Consider the following 15,761-nt stretch of genomic DNA (forward strand, 5'->3'; position numbering starts at 1 on the left):
AGATTTCTTATATTCTTTTTTAACAAAATATAATGCTCTTATTAGGCCGATGCAAATATTTTTCAAAGTTCAAAATGTAAGATTTGAGGAAAACAAAAATCATAACGAAAAAAAAACTTAAATTCTAAAGATTTTTTGATAAAACCCAAACATGTTGAAAACGATTCTAAACGGAGGGAATGCATTTCAAATTGATTTCAGTTGATTGCACTTGAATTTCCATTGAAATTTCGAAGTTTTTTGAAAAACAAATTTTTTGCTTCTGATTTTTCAAGCCGATTTTGAAGGGGGGGGGGGGGGGGTATTCAAAAACTTTTAAAAGTATTTGTACCAGCCTTATTATCATTTAAATAAGATTCATCATGAATTGCGCTGGATTATGAATGAACTTCATTTGATTTTGACGAAATTTGCATGTTGAAAAGTTATACTTATTTTTTTTAATTTTTAAGAAGGATTTTTTATTCATTTTTCTAACTACACTGCAATTAATTTCAATGCCAATTCATTTAGCTGAATTCTACCCTCCTATCATTATCAATTTTAAACAAAAACATGAAAAACTGTGTCTCTGAATTTAACCATATTTAGGTCTCGAATTGCAATTATAAAATCAATACTCATTGAAGCAATCACTGAAACATAACATCAATTTATCAAAATGCTTGTAAATTTGGGAGGGGCGCCAAATTGATGCTTCGCCAAGGGCGCCGTAGACCCAAGGTACGGCTCTGGGGATATTTAACGCACTTTTCGAATGTATGTATGTATGTATGTATGATCCCCATACCCGCAGGCAACTTGGTCCCGAAACACATGTGAGCGCTAGGTGAACAATTCGATCATCTTTTACTCCGTAATCTGTACACCCACGTGCATAAGTTTTTTTGCACGAGATTTAATGCTACAAATACCGGCGCATAAAACAAAATGGATTCCCTCTTCCCTCCCCAAGCGCCGGAAATTTGTAGCGGGTGTAGGGACACTTTGCATAGACGCCCTTGTCCCCATCACGTCACTGAGGGTATGGAGCGACGAGAAATTAATAAGCATGCCCCCCCAGTCGAACCTTCATTAGAGAAGCAGGCAATCCACAACTCACAGCGAACGACCAAGGAAACACCCTACCACGTATATAATAAGGTTGGCGTAGGTTGACTTTAGTGAAATGTGAGAATGTTAGAGTAGATGAAAGTATATGTTGTTATTCAAATAGGAAAGGTCTCACCAAATTAGTAATCCATGGTTTAGGACATTTTGCGTTCGTCTCAAACTTGATGGAACTTGCGATCAGATAGCTGAATTCTTGCACCACACGAACGACAGGAACCAGCTTGACCTTGGAAGTTTCCGGACGATGGCCATCACTCAGCAAACTCAATCAGGAAGACATCCAGCAGTACTTGAATGACGTTGGTTCAGTCAGGAAATTTCTGGTACACGGGGCTGGAACAACAGGAACGTTTCCTCGATGGCCACTTCGTAATTGCCACTGCTCCCACAGTTAACACTTCGCCAAAAAGGACAGCAAAGTCTCCAAATTATACAAATTTTACTCTTTTTAAACGCAATCTAGGGACCAAAAAATGACAGAGGCAAAAAACGCGTCCGGTCGCGCGCACAGTTTACTTCGATCCCCCATATTTAACGCCACGGGTCCCCCACAGACCGTTATTATGAAAAAAAAAATTTCCACCCAAACCAATGATTGGACATGGTTCCTGGGACCATTCTGCACCTCTGGGCCGAGTTTCAAAATATTTGCCGGCAGAAATTTCGAATACGGTCAGTTTTAGTGTTTCGAGTAGAAATTAAGGTGAAATCACATGTAAAATGCGTAGGAAAAGATCAAAGTTTCAATGTTTTAACTCCAAAACATTACTGGTTATGGTTTTAAATTGTATTAACATGTAGCAGAATGATATAAAAACGATTTACAGCTCTGACTTAGCCGGATTAAGCCTAAGTGAAGTGACTTAAGTATATTATTTACAAGTTTATGCCTTAATATTTAAAAAAAAACTCCTACGTCAAGTGATTTCAAGTCAAAGAAAACTAGATTGCACAAAAATAACTTAAAATGGGGTGACTTTGAGCCAAGGGGTGACATTGTACCAAATTTTACGATTTTATAATAGCCAGATAGCTTAACAACAAGCTCGATAAGCTTGAATTGCAAAGTATTATCGTTGCAAATATTGTTCTTAGATTATGTTGTCCTCTGCCATAAAAAGTTCAATTAGTACGAAACACTAAAAAAATGATAAAGCTTTAGTTTCATAAGCCTTACCGTTTGACCCCGACAAGAGCTTTAGGACACAAGTCACATTGAAAACTTACTTCGCCTGTACATACTTGACTATACCGGGTTCGGTGGTAGAATGTTAAACGTGGTTGCCTCTCACCCCGGTTTGGCTGGTAATGTTGTAGAGCGAACAATTTGATTTAATTTGATATTTAACTGTACTATTTTCATTTTTTCATAAGATATGCCAAGCGTGTTAACAAATTTATTGTGTTTTCACATTGGGCTGAAGTAGGATTTGTTTTGTTGTATACATTATTAGTGAACGTTCTTGATGATCAACAATATATTCTATTGAATTCTAACTATGAGTGTATCAACATTAATTAAATCAATTATAAAATGTAATTTTATGACGATAACTGAAATGTTGAAAAATAATTGGTTGGTTATTAATCCTGTGGGAAGTTGTGTCATTAAACTTTTGCTAAGTATAATTATTACACAGGACAACAAAAATAAGAGCTAAATGATAGCTGGAGTACTCTCCGGATTTCATTCGTAAGGTTGAAATTTGTAAACTATTTAAAACCAAAAAAAAAAAAACAATTTAATTATTATTGCAATGTCACAAACTGGCCACGTCACAAAATGTATTTCCTTAATGTTTTGATTGTTTTAATTGATTTCAGTAGGAATTGATTTAGAACTGAAAAATGTGAGCATCATTTTCAAATTTGGAGGATTCCAGGAGATTTTAAATTTATTTTAATTAATTTAATTTTAAATCAACAGGCTTTATTCAAACAGAATAAGCAGATTAGCGTAGCAATATCATTAAAATTGCTTTGTGGGAACATAAATAGACCAAATTAATCCGTCTTTAAATAAATAAATTAACATAAAATTCAAGCTTATCAATGCATTCTTTATGCGTTTATTGGTACAATGTCACCCCTTGGCTCAAAGTCACCCCATTTTAAGTTATTTTTGTGCAATCTAGTTTTCCTTGACTTAAAATCACTTGATGTAGGAGTTTTTTTTAGATATTAAGGCATAAACTTGTAAATAATATACTTTAGTCACTTCACTTAGGCTTAATCCTGCAAAGTCAGAGCTGTAAATCGTTTTTATATCATTCTGCTACATTTTAATACAATTTAAAACCATGACCAGTAATGTTTTGGAGTTAAAACATTAAAACTTGGATCTTTTTCTACGCATTTTACATGTGATTTCACCTTAATTTCTACTCGAAACACTAAAACTGACCGTATTCGAAATTTCTGCCGGCAAATATTTTGAAACTCGGCCCAGAGGTGCAGAATGGTCCCAGGAACCATGTCCAATCATTGGTTTGGGTGGAAATTTTTTTTACATAATAACGGTCTGTGGGGGACCCGTGAACGCACTTTTCGAATCTACATTAACCCAGAAGGAACATTTTTTCATTTAGAACAAAAATTTTCATTTTAAAATTCCTGTTTTTGAACTTTTCAGGGTTATTTTTTAGAGTGTTATAATGCTCTACAAAGTAGTAGAGCAGACAGTTACATACACGAGCGACGAACAAACAAACGTTCGTGTATTTCGCGGCCCACGTAACATTTTAGGCTTTATCAAAGCTGTCACAACCGCTATAAAACCTATCAATCCAAACTAAGTCTACCAACTCTTGCTGAGCAAAAAATCCGTATACTTTACCAATACGACACCATGGTATAACAAAAAATGTCAAGGAATTATTTAGATAAATTTGGAATTTGGGAAGAAAAAATATTTTTGTTAATCGTTTAAAAGTTTATGAAATGTCTAGTTTGCTTTTACGAATAATATCGTTGTCAGTGTTTTCACGAAAACATTTCTAGAGTTTTTATTGGAAAGGTCCTATAAATACAAGCACAACACAAGGTTTTCACAAGAGTAAGAAAGTCTATGGATCTTTTTTTGATAAATATGTTTTGTATGGAATTTGAAAATAACAATTATTGACAATCAAGTTTGAACTGAGCAAAACCCGCAAGTTATCCCTTTAAAATCAAACTGACAGTTTAATAAAAACTTCTAATTAGCAAAAGCTTTGGCCCAATCAAAAAAGCAATGAAATTTTTAAAAAGAAGTAAAAATTCCGTACAAATCCGTATTATGCGAAGAATTCCGTACAAAAATTCCGTCCAGTGTAAAATCCGCGGAGAGGATCAAAAATCCGTACGGTAAGGAAAAAATCCAGCCTCCCCAGAACTCCGATGAACCTCTGTTAAAACCCAAAAGGACCTCCGCAAAAGGTTGTCACAGCCTATTTATAAAACCTACATAGGAGTTCAAAGCTCTACAACTGAATCCTAACAACATCCTCAAAGCCTTGATAAAACCTTTGTTAAAACCTAGTCAGGAATTAAGGAAAAATGACATTTCATACGTTTCAAACGTATTATGCCAAATAGGTTTTATTTTGGCAAAAAATAAGTCTTTGTCTTGCCAAATGATAAAATGGAGATGGTTTGCAATAATAGCGATAATAAATAATAGACATTGGAGGTATTCAAAATAATTTGAAAGCTTATTCCTCGCAATTGGTGGCTCAAATTCAGCTGCGGTTGAAATTGTATTGAAATACAAGCCGACATACTTCGTTCTGTCTTTTTTTTCGTTTGTTGACGTTTTTTTGCTTTTTTTGCTTATTCAGCCTCCTGTGATCAAAATTAGATTTTACGTAACTTTCTCCATACAATTTGTCGATGCTCCGGAATCGGTTCCAGAGTGGCCAAAGTGTCAATTAGTTAGCGTATAAACCTTCCTTGGACTTATACGAACCCAACGCAACAAAGAGCACCTCGATCCGACGTTCCGTGTTGAATTGATTCGCGTTCGAACAAAACCGTCGAAATTTTATTTTTGCAATTCCGTCGTGAAACTACTTACTTTTCCTGTCATTCTTGAACGACGAAATAGCCTACTTTTCTGTACCAAAAATAAAAGAATCGAATAGCAACACTTTTCAAAATAAATGCTGAAAAGTTCTACTTTTCAGCACTGAAATGGGTGCTGAAAAGTTGAACTTTTCAGCACTTGTTTCGAAAAGTAACACTTTTCAACATTTTTTTAATTTAAACGATTTATTGACAAAATACAAGATAATTTGACTTAAAATTTCACTCAAGGGTGTTTTTCGGAATTGCAAAAAATGTTGTATGGAACTCGTAGCAAAACTTGATTTTTTCAGCACTCGTCGTATTTATCCAACTCGGTGAACCTCGTTGGATAAATGTACGACTCGTGCTGAAAAAATCCTCTTTTTGCAACTTGTTGCATAAACTACTATTATATATAGATAAATAAATAAAATAAATAGACATCACACCGCCTTTTCAGACTGAATTTACTAACTAAACGGGACAATCACAGAACACCCAGAGGAGATGGGCGGGAATCGAACCCGGGCCCCATAGCACACATGAGGGATCGGCAGCCGAAGCCGCTATCCACCGCTCCACGGGGTCCTCCTATATAGAAGATGTAGGGAAGATAGAGCCGAAAAAATCAACTCGCTTCATACAAAATCTTTATTTGTAATTATAGTTTTTAATGTTAAAAAAATATTTTATTGCAATTCTTTGCAAAAAATGTTCAAGTTATTTATAAACATCTATCGCTATATTAATTATATCAGAAATTCAGCAAAAATGAGTGTTTTCGTCAAATATAAATCAAATTTCTCAGTTCTCTATTTTTTCAACCAAGATGGCGGTCAATCACATTCAATCAGAACACGCGTTTAGCGCCATATTTATGCACTGCTAATTGGCCGCGTTTAAAGCTTTTTCAGGAGCTTGTGGTTTTAACTAAGCTTTTTGCCAGCCTAATGGCAAATGACAACTACAGTCGACTCTCTGGCTGTCGATCTTCTCAATATTAATATTGCTCCATCTATCGATGAATTCTTCAGTCCCTTCAAACTGCATACTTCGATTGTCTTTATTCCTCGATATTTTCTCTTGCTTGAAGGATCTCTTCCTCGACGATCCCTTGGATTCTGTTTGCTTTGACAAACTCTTCCGGTTGTCAATATTTTCACTATCTCATGGCTTGCATAGACATTTTTCTTTGCGAAACGAAGCTATGAAGGGTGTTTGACATTAGCTTGTTTTTGTTTGCTGGACGTTGCCATGATTCTCTCCCATAGCTGGGTATCAAGAAAAACATATTTTCAATCGAGTCTTCATTTTGCATCGTTCTGTAAACTGATGATTCTCTTCCTCGACGGTCCCTTGGATATTGACAACCAGAGAGTCGACTGTAAAACAAACTTGATTTTAAAGAAGCATGCGATAAAACCGTTTGGCATGACATTGCCATTGGGTTTTCAAGACTCTCTTAAAACTCACATTAAATCTTATTGAAAGCCATTTACCTTTTATTGTCACAAGGTTTTATATCCGAGGCATAAAACCCTGTTAGAACCTATTAATTAGCTCTTGCTTATTGGTTGCGGTGAATGCCAAAATTATGTATGTTGTGGACTGTTTGTGGACTCGCTCTTATAAAATAATTTATGAACTCGATTTATTTGTCGCATTGTTGACAATCTTATGGGAAATTGGACGAGCTTTCCGGTACAAATATTTACGAGACTGAAAAATCTAGTCTGTCATATAGAAATTGTCAAAAACCATCAAAAAACCAATTTTTCAGCATTTTTATTTTTAAACCGCTGTAACTTCACAAGGATTGGACTTTGGACAATGGTCAATATTGAGACTTTTATGTAAAATTGTCTGGAGAATCGATTCCCGTATTCGGTTTTTGAAAATTTTGACGTTAGAGCACTTTTCAAAAAAACTGTTTTAGTAAATGATTTTTGTATTTTTTTAAGGTGACTTGCTTCATCCTGCATTTTTTATGAGTCTTTTTGTAACATCTTAGGCTATCTTCACACAAATTTTGAACGAAAAAAAATTGTGGGCTCCCCCTCAAATTTAACTTTTAAACTTAAAAATCAAAAGATCTCATAGTGGCGTGTTATTTTCATTCAGTGTATTTTTTTCGGAAAGCCCGTCAAATTTCCCACAAGTTTGTCTTTGACCACTTTTTGAAACGATGCAACGGCTTCGAGATACAGAAATATTTAAATTCCGAATTACAAAAATATTTAAAACCCTCACGCCCTTCTCAAATGTCGGGTGAAACTGGCTCCATATACACAAAAATGGCTTATATAAGCGTAGGATAATATGTCTACAATGTTTCATTGAAATCGGAAAGGTTCCGATACAACCGATTCCCTATTTGGCATGGAATTGCTCATTAGCTAATTCAGTCAAACTTTTTTAGGTGATTGATGAGCTACTCAAAGTTTTTATTTGTTATTGGAAAAGTTTATTTAAACCACCTTCAACTTTCACGATAAATACAAGTGATGCAATTGTCTGCTTAAATTAATTTATTTGCACAATTGGAATGTCATCCTACTGCGGTCATATTTTGCTGGAGTAAATAAAAATCCGAAATAAAAATGGAAAATCTGGAGGCACGAATCTCCCACAAAATGAAATCCAGGTTTTCCCAATTTATTCTCCATTGATGGCCCCTTCGCTGCACACCTCAGTTTGTTTACGTGCTCTGGTCATCACCACCACCAGCAGCAGCAGCAAAAGGCACTTGTCAAAATAATTGATATTCGAACATTTTCACCACCGCGCACACACACTTGGGTTGATTTTCCATTTCCTACCTTTTTTTGTTTCCCCCATCAGCCACTCGAAATTTACGCGCTCTCATTTTACTGCCAAATAAACAAGTGCTAAAAATAGGTCAATTTACATTTTCTTTAAAACTGTGAACAACAGAGGGGAAAAGCTTCTGCGGTTTTCCTACCCTCAAAAAAAGGGAAGGATGCCTGGGGGTTGGGTTTCACCCCTGCCCGGCCATTTTGGAAAAGCTTCCCACATTTTCGGAAAATGTAAGGGGAGCATGTAAGGTTCAAAAACAAACAAACTGCTTCTTTATTTCGGCCATAATCATAAACTGCTTTATAAAGCCGGTGCTGCCGGTTTAAAATGAGACGACTTGAGGAGTGTGGGGTGGAAATGATGGTGGGGGTGGCTAAACCGAATGAGATCGAAGCGGTTAGCTTTTGAGAAATGTCCCAATAAAAGGTCGACATCGTTCGCCACGGTTGTTGACACTTTTACTTTCGCCTATGTAATCAAATTTTACGATGCCAAACATGTTGGCTTATGGTGATGCTTCGAGCGAGAGAACTAGACGCCCACGATCATTTGGCCAGGACTCATCTTTCGGGTGGATGTGCTTCAAGAAGTCTGGGTTCGGAAAAATCACAGACATACAGTATTCGCATTCGCATTCGCATTCGCATGGAGAGAAAAATCACAGACATACAGTATGTAAAAAAAGTATTTACACCCCTTGGGCACTATGCACATATTGTGATGAAACATCTAAACAATTTAATGTTGACAGAAACCTAGTACTACGTTTTGTTCAGAAACTCATGCCAAACATTTTGCTACAAAAATTTCATGAAAAGATGATTTCTATAAAAAGTTCTATAACAAATATTATTACAAAAATCAAAAAAGGTGCAAAAAAAGTTTGTACACCATTCGAAAAATTAACATAAATAAAGGTATTTTTTGACAAATCACCATGAATCCAGTCTCCCAACTTCAAAAAGGCATCCTTGACTGATTTAAAAAATAATTGGGATTGAATATAAAGTTTACTAACTACTTAGTATAAAAGTTTATATAACTCTGGAAATTCTTTATAAAACTCATCTAAACTTAATTTTGCAAACTTTCAATTCAATTAAATGTCAATATATTACCATAGAATTTCTAAATAAACATTTTGGAGTGGGTATAACACCGTTTTGGGGGTGTTTGTATCGATAGAATAGATTTTTCGTTGGAATTTAGTACCAACCCGGAATTATGTCGTCGGAAAATCCGCCGGCATCCGAACCGGTCCACGATTCACAAGTCAACCTATGTGGTAGAGTTGGGCAAAACCGCTCTTTTTTAGGAGCCGCTCATTTTCGTTCGCTCATTACAAAGAGCCGCTCTTTTGAACGGCTCTTTCGCTCTTTTCAAAATTTGGATGAATAGGTTTTTTAAGAATCGTGTGATTTTATGAGTTATTTCACATTGGACTTTAATAAATTATTTGATAAAAAAAACTGAAAAAGAAAAGATGCACTTGAAAATCATAGGTTATTTCTGCATGAATTGAACTAATACTTGAATATTTGAAGAAAATATTCTGTGAACTTTTCTACATTCTGATTTAATCGATAAATTTTTAAAAGCTAAAGTTTAATCAGACAAGAGGATTTATTTATTTTCCAAAATCTCTAAACTATTCAGTAGATTTTTGGTAATATTTTACAAATTATGTAATCTGAAATGCTCAAATTTATATTCCGGTAATACTTTAATGTACAATCAGTTGTATAATAAAAAGATTTTATATGTTGCTTAGCTTTTTTATAAGCATTGAAATATTTGAACTTGCATTTTTAATTTTCAAAAAAAATTTAATGCAACATTTTTTCTGAAATTCAATAAATTATATTTATAACAAAAATCATGCCATCTTGATCATCTTGAAACGGTTGTTTCAAAAGACCGGAGTTTAAAAAAGAACTGCGGTTCTTTTTTTGTGAGCCACGGTTCGTTCGCTCTTTTCAGTGAACCGGCTCTTTGAGCGGCTCGCTCTTTTTTTGCCCACCTCTACTATGTGGCATCGGAAAGGGCATAAAATTTCCGATCTTTTGATACCCAGACATCTAGGTTTTCTATAAAACCCACGTTTTTAAATACCTGAGCAAAAAGTTAATTTGATCCACGAGAACAAAAATTACAAAAGTCAATAAATTTTTGGCAGGTTGCTCAAACGAAACCATAACAACGTTTTTACCTAGGTATTTAAAAACGTGGGTTTTATAGAAAACCTAGATGTCTGGGTATCAAAAGATCGGAAATTTTATGCCCTTTCCGATGCCACATAGGTTGACCTGTGAATCGTGGACCGGTTCGGATGTCGGCGGATTTTCCGACGACGTAATTCCGGGTTGGTGCAAAATTCCAAGGAAAAATCTATTCTATCGATACAAACACCCCCAAAACGGTGTTATACCCACTCCAAAATGTTTATTTAAAAATTCAATGGTAATATATTGACATTTAGTTGAATTGAAAATTTGCAAAATTAAGTTTAGATGAGTTTTATATAGAATTTCCAGAGTTATATAAACTTTTATACTAAGTAGTTAGTAAATATAAAATTCAATCCCAATTATTTTTAAATCAGTCAAGGATGCCTATTTGGAGTTGAGAGACTGGATTTATGGTGATTTGTCAACAAATAACTTTATTTGTGTTAATTTTTCGAAAGGTGTACAAACTTTTTTTGCACCTTTTTTGATTTTTGTAATAGTATTTGTTATAGAACTTTTTCTAGAAATCATCTTTTCATGAGCTTTTTGTAGTATTTTTTTAGATGTTTCATCACAATATGTGCATAGTGCCCAAGGGGTGTAAATACTTTTTTACATACTGTAGAGTTTATTTTTTTGTTGTTTTGGCAATTCCAGCATAGTTAAATGCACATTTAGTTTTCGAGACACAATCCTAAACAAAAATATGGATTTTAAGATTATGGGATAAAAATTAAAGTGATTCCTAACAATAAAGTTTTTATAATAAAGTCTAAACCCAGTTTTCTGAAGTTATCGATAATACACATATGAAATTGTTAATAAATTCACCAGTTTTACATGTTTACAAAAATTGTACATTTCAATCCGAAATCCTTTTACCTATGCCACAAATTTACCATATGTCTGCGCTAGAGTGCTTTCGCCCAGATATTTGCGAGACTGATTTCGGTGGCACTGTGCAAACAAGCAGTTCAAGCAGCAGTTAGCGACTTGAGCAAACACTTCATGAAGGGAACCGTTTCGCGACTGGTTAAAGAAGGGGCAGGAAGTCGTGGACGTGGAAGAGCACGTGAACCTGTGCCGCCATTAGATCCTATCGCCGATGCCATTATTGGAATTGGCAAACATAAAACACATGCAAACAGTTTTTTTTTTTCTCTCTAATGTTTGCTGCTCCAAACTGGAAGAGCTTAAGTGGGGGGAATTTAAAGGGGTGACATGGAAACAAGGGTAAGGGGGTTCGTAATGCGATGCTCTTATTTGTTAGTACATATTAGGTAATGGGTTGTGATTAGCTTCGTCGGAAAACCTGCACATTTGATACAGTTGTGCCTCGAAACTAATGAATAATGTACCAATGTTGTAATTGAAATCCTTGTTTGAGCCATGAATTACCGTGCAATTAATTGAATATTGAGCAGCATTGGATCAGGTTTGGTGCGCAACGAAAAACAATATATTCCATTAGAAATAGCATAATTAAATTTGGATACCATGTGGGAGGGTAATTGTCTGTTCATATCAGTTATTTTCGACGCAATTCGGTTACACGATATAATCAGTAATAAGCCTATCAACATGTATTTAAATATTGAACAGTTGTTGATTGTATGCTGTAATTAGCATCACTACACAAATCCAGTAAGTTACGTGGATTGGATTGAAACTCTATTTACGAATAATTCATGAATAATGCATCTTCAAACAGAAAAAAACAGATGCCTTGTTTTGCAAAAAAAAAAAAAACCCAATCGCATAAATTGCTTCACAAGGCTTGAAAAAACTTATAAGTCAAACAAGGCACATCAACAACGGAAACTTTTGATATATTTCGAAATCCATAAATTGATCTAACTTGTATGTTTTGAACAACACATTCCTTTGACAAAAAATCTATATCTAAATCTATATCTTCAGGAGGAACATGTTTCTTATCGTCAGGGATGGAATAATCGCAAAAAAATCATTTTCGCTTGCGAACTTTGTTCACCCGCGAAAGAGAGAGGAGGCAAATCACGCAAAAGAAAATCGCTCCCGAAATTCTCCAAGAAAATCAATCTGCTAATGATTTTTTGTGAATTTCCTTGTCAGCCTCACTCAAACATATTTATTTCACTTTGTTTACACACATTGCCTATCTACAAAATGTGACAGGTCATTTTTCGACGTGTGACGTTACACTTGCAAGTGTAGTGGTGAAAAAGATGTTCCGCCGAATAATCAAGATGATGATTTTTTTAGATTCCTTTTACCGATCTTTCGTGCGCGAGAGAGAAGAGCCATGTTCCCTTCGGATTTTTTCTCTTGATGAACGTCCAATGATTTTCTTTTGAAGATGATTATTCCATCGCTGCTTATCGTATTCGTATATTTGTGAAATCCTAGACCAGCATTGTTGAAAAATAGCTAGGAAGGCCAGCTATTTCATTTTATTACAGATTCTTGTGTAGATTCATATTTATGAACTTATGGAAATATTTGTTTCAACAAAAAATTAATGTTTTTACCGGCTTGTATTATTATTTTTTAATTCAGAAGTCAACAACTATCTTAATTTGACTGCAAAAGAAAATAAACATTGAAAAAACATTTATATCAGTTAACACGAGTACGTTTAAGTTTTGTCAATATTTTTTTAAAAATTTTGATGCTGTTTTCTTAAGCTACTTAAGTCTTTAAAAATCCTGGTAACGCAACTTGAATCCATTAGAGTGATAAATATTGTTCAAATTTTAAAATCAATCAACTTCAAAAAACAAAAAAGATGCGAAAAAGGCTCATTTCTAAATTGAGCTTTTTAAGCATTAAAAATCAAATATTTTTAAATATAATACATACAAATTAGCGTACACATGTCCGTTTATTTATTTAAAGTTTAATTTGAAATACTTTTCTTATTTCTTCTTACAAGAACAGCAATGCCTGTTGCTTGTAAGGAACTTTGTTTTATATTCTAAATCAATAATTGTACAATTTTGAGTGAATAAAAACAGAGCTAATGTCATGTAAATCGAATTAATGAAAATATACAGTATGTAAAAAAAGTATTTACACCCCTTGGACACTATGCACATTTTGTGATGAAACATGTAACAACTTAAAGTTTGACAGAAACCTAGTACTACGTTTTGTTCAGAAACTCATGCCGAACATTGTGCAACAAAAAGCTCATCAAAAGATGATTTCTATAAAAAGTTATATAACAAAAACTATTACAAAAATAAAAAAGGTGCAAAAAAAGTTTGTACACCTTTCGAAAAATTAACATAAATAAAGTTATTTGTTAACAAATCACCATAAATGCAGTCTCCCAACTCCAAATAGGCATCCTTGACTAATTAAAAAAATAATTTGGATTGAATATAAAGTTTACTAATTACTTAGTATAAAAGTTTAGATAACTCTGGAAATTCTATATAAAACTTATCTTAACTTAATTTTGCAAACTTTCAATTTAACTAAATGTCAATATATTACCATAGAATTGCTAAATAAACATACTGGAGTGGGTATAACATCGTTTTGGGGGTCTTTGTATCGATAGAATAGATTTTTCGTTGGAATTTCGTACCAACCCGGAATTACGTCGTCGGAAAATCCGCCGGCATCCGAACCAGTCCACAATTCATGAGTCAACCTATGTGGCATCGGAAAGGGCATAAAATTTCCGATCTTTTGATACCCAAACATCTAGGTTTTCTTTAAAACCCACGTTTTTAAATACCTAGGCAAAAACGTTGTTATGGTTTCGTTTGAGCAACCTGCCAAAAATGTATGGAATTTCGTAATTTTTGTTCTCGTGGATCAAACTTACTTTTTGCCCAGGTATTTAAAAACGTAGGTTTTAAAGAAAACCTAGATGTATGGGTATCAAAAGATTGGAAATTTTATGCCCTTTCCGATGCTACATAGGTTGACTTGTGAATTGTGGACCGGTTCGGATGCCGGCGGATTTTCCGACGACGTAATTCCGGGTTGGTACGAAATTCCAACGAAAAATCTATTCTATCGATACAAAGACCCCCAAAACGATGTTATACCCACTCCAGTATGTTTATTTAGCAATTCTATGGTAATATATTGACATTTAGTTAAATTGAAAGTTTGCAAAATTAAGTTTAGATAAGTTTTATATAGAATTTCCAGAGTTATATAAACTTTTATACTAAGTAATTAGTAAACTTTATATTCAATCCAAATTATTTTTTTAATTAGTCAAGGATGCCTATTTGGAGTTGGGAGACTGCATTTATGGTGATTTGTTAACAAATAACTTTATTTATGTTAATTTTTCGAAAGGTGTACAAACTTTTTTTGCACCTTTTTTATTTTTGTAATAGTTTTTGTTATATAACTTTTTATAGAAATCATCTTTTGATGAGCTTTTTGTTGCACAATGTTCGGCATGAGTTTCTGAACAAAACGTAGTACTAGGTTTCTGACAAACTTTAAGTTGTTACATGTTTCATCACAAAATGTGCATAGTGCCCAAGGGGTGTAAATACTTTTTTTACATACTGTAAGCTGAATCAATTTTTAAAACTATTGTCCCCGTGAAATTTTATATTTTTGAGCGTGAAAAATCACTAGCTCTAATTTTGACAAAAAAAAAATAAACAAATTTTCGATTTTATTAAATAGAACATGGGTGTTCATGAGGGTGCCCAGAGTATGGGACTTTTTCTCAAAACCTCGCTCCACAAGCTGAATATTGTTCCTTGAGCTATTTTAGGACTCTGGGCAATCCTCTTCACGTATTTTTTTTTTCTATTTGAAACAACTCAAGGTTTTCAAATATTTCGAAAAAGTTTAAAAAAATATTTGCATTCCTTGAGCACCTTTTAAACAAAACGAAGTAGTTTTTTTTATTTTTTATGGTTTAATTTTATCACATAGTTTTCAGCTTGATGAATTACTCCTCATAGCCCAAGAGGCCTGGGTTCAATCCCAGACGGCATTTTTGGAGACGAGATTTGCCTGATCACGACCTCTATCGGATGGGGAAGTTAAACGTCGGTTCGGTCCATTTGCGTAATAGAGGTTTTGGGTGACTCACCGCACATAACCTTCGAACGCCTAAAAATGAGCAGAAACTTGCAACAGAGACCACAAAAGACACGGGGGTCATTAAAGCGGATTGCTTTTTAGCATAAAAACGTGATTTAAATTATGAGATAAATTAATATCATTCCTCTATCAGTCATATTTTGTTGAAAGCTATCACTCTAACACTGCCGTTTTACGGCGATATGATGTATACGCCATTTTGGACATTTTCAATTTTATTGTACAGTCTGATAAAGAATCTTAAAAGCTACCTCCTGACGAAAGAATTTTTCAAAAAATTGCTCTGGGGCCCATTTTATTAAGCAAACAAACAATGATGTATACGCCAATTTTACTCATCATGATGTATGTATACAATGTACATTGAGAATTGATAGAAGTCAAATTCAATACTGTTTGAATGTTGATTTGAGCTTTTAGGACCAAATAAAGACTGGCCAATATTTTATTACATTATTTCTATTTAATTCTTAAGGGGACGTCCATTAG

Source organism: Culex pipiens, chromosome 3 (assembly GCF_016801865.2).
Source record: "Culex pipiens pallens isolate TS chromosome 3, TS_CPP_V2, whole genome shotgun sequence".
In the NCBI taxonomy this organism is placed as follows: domain Eukaryota; kingdom Metazoa; phylum Arthropoda; class Insecta; order Diptera; family Culicidae; genus Culex; species Culex pipiens.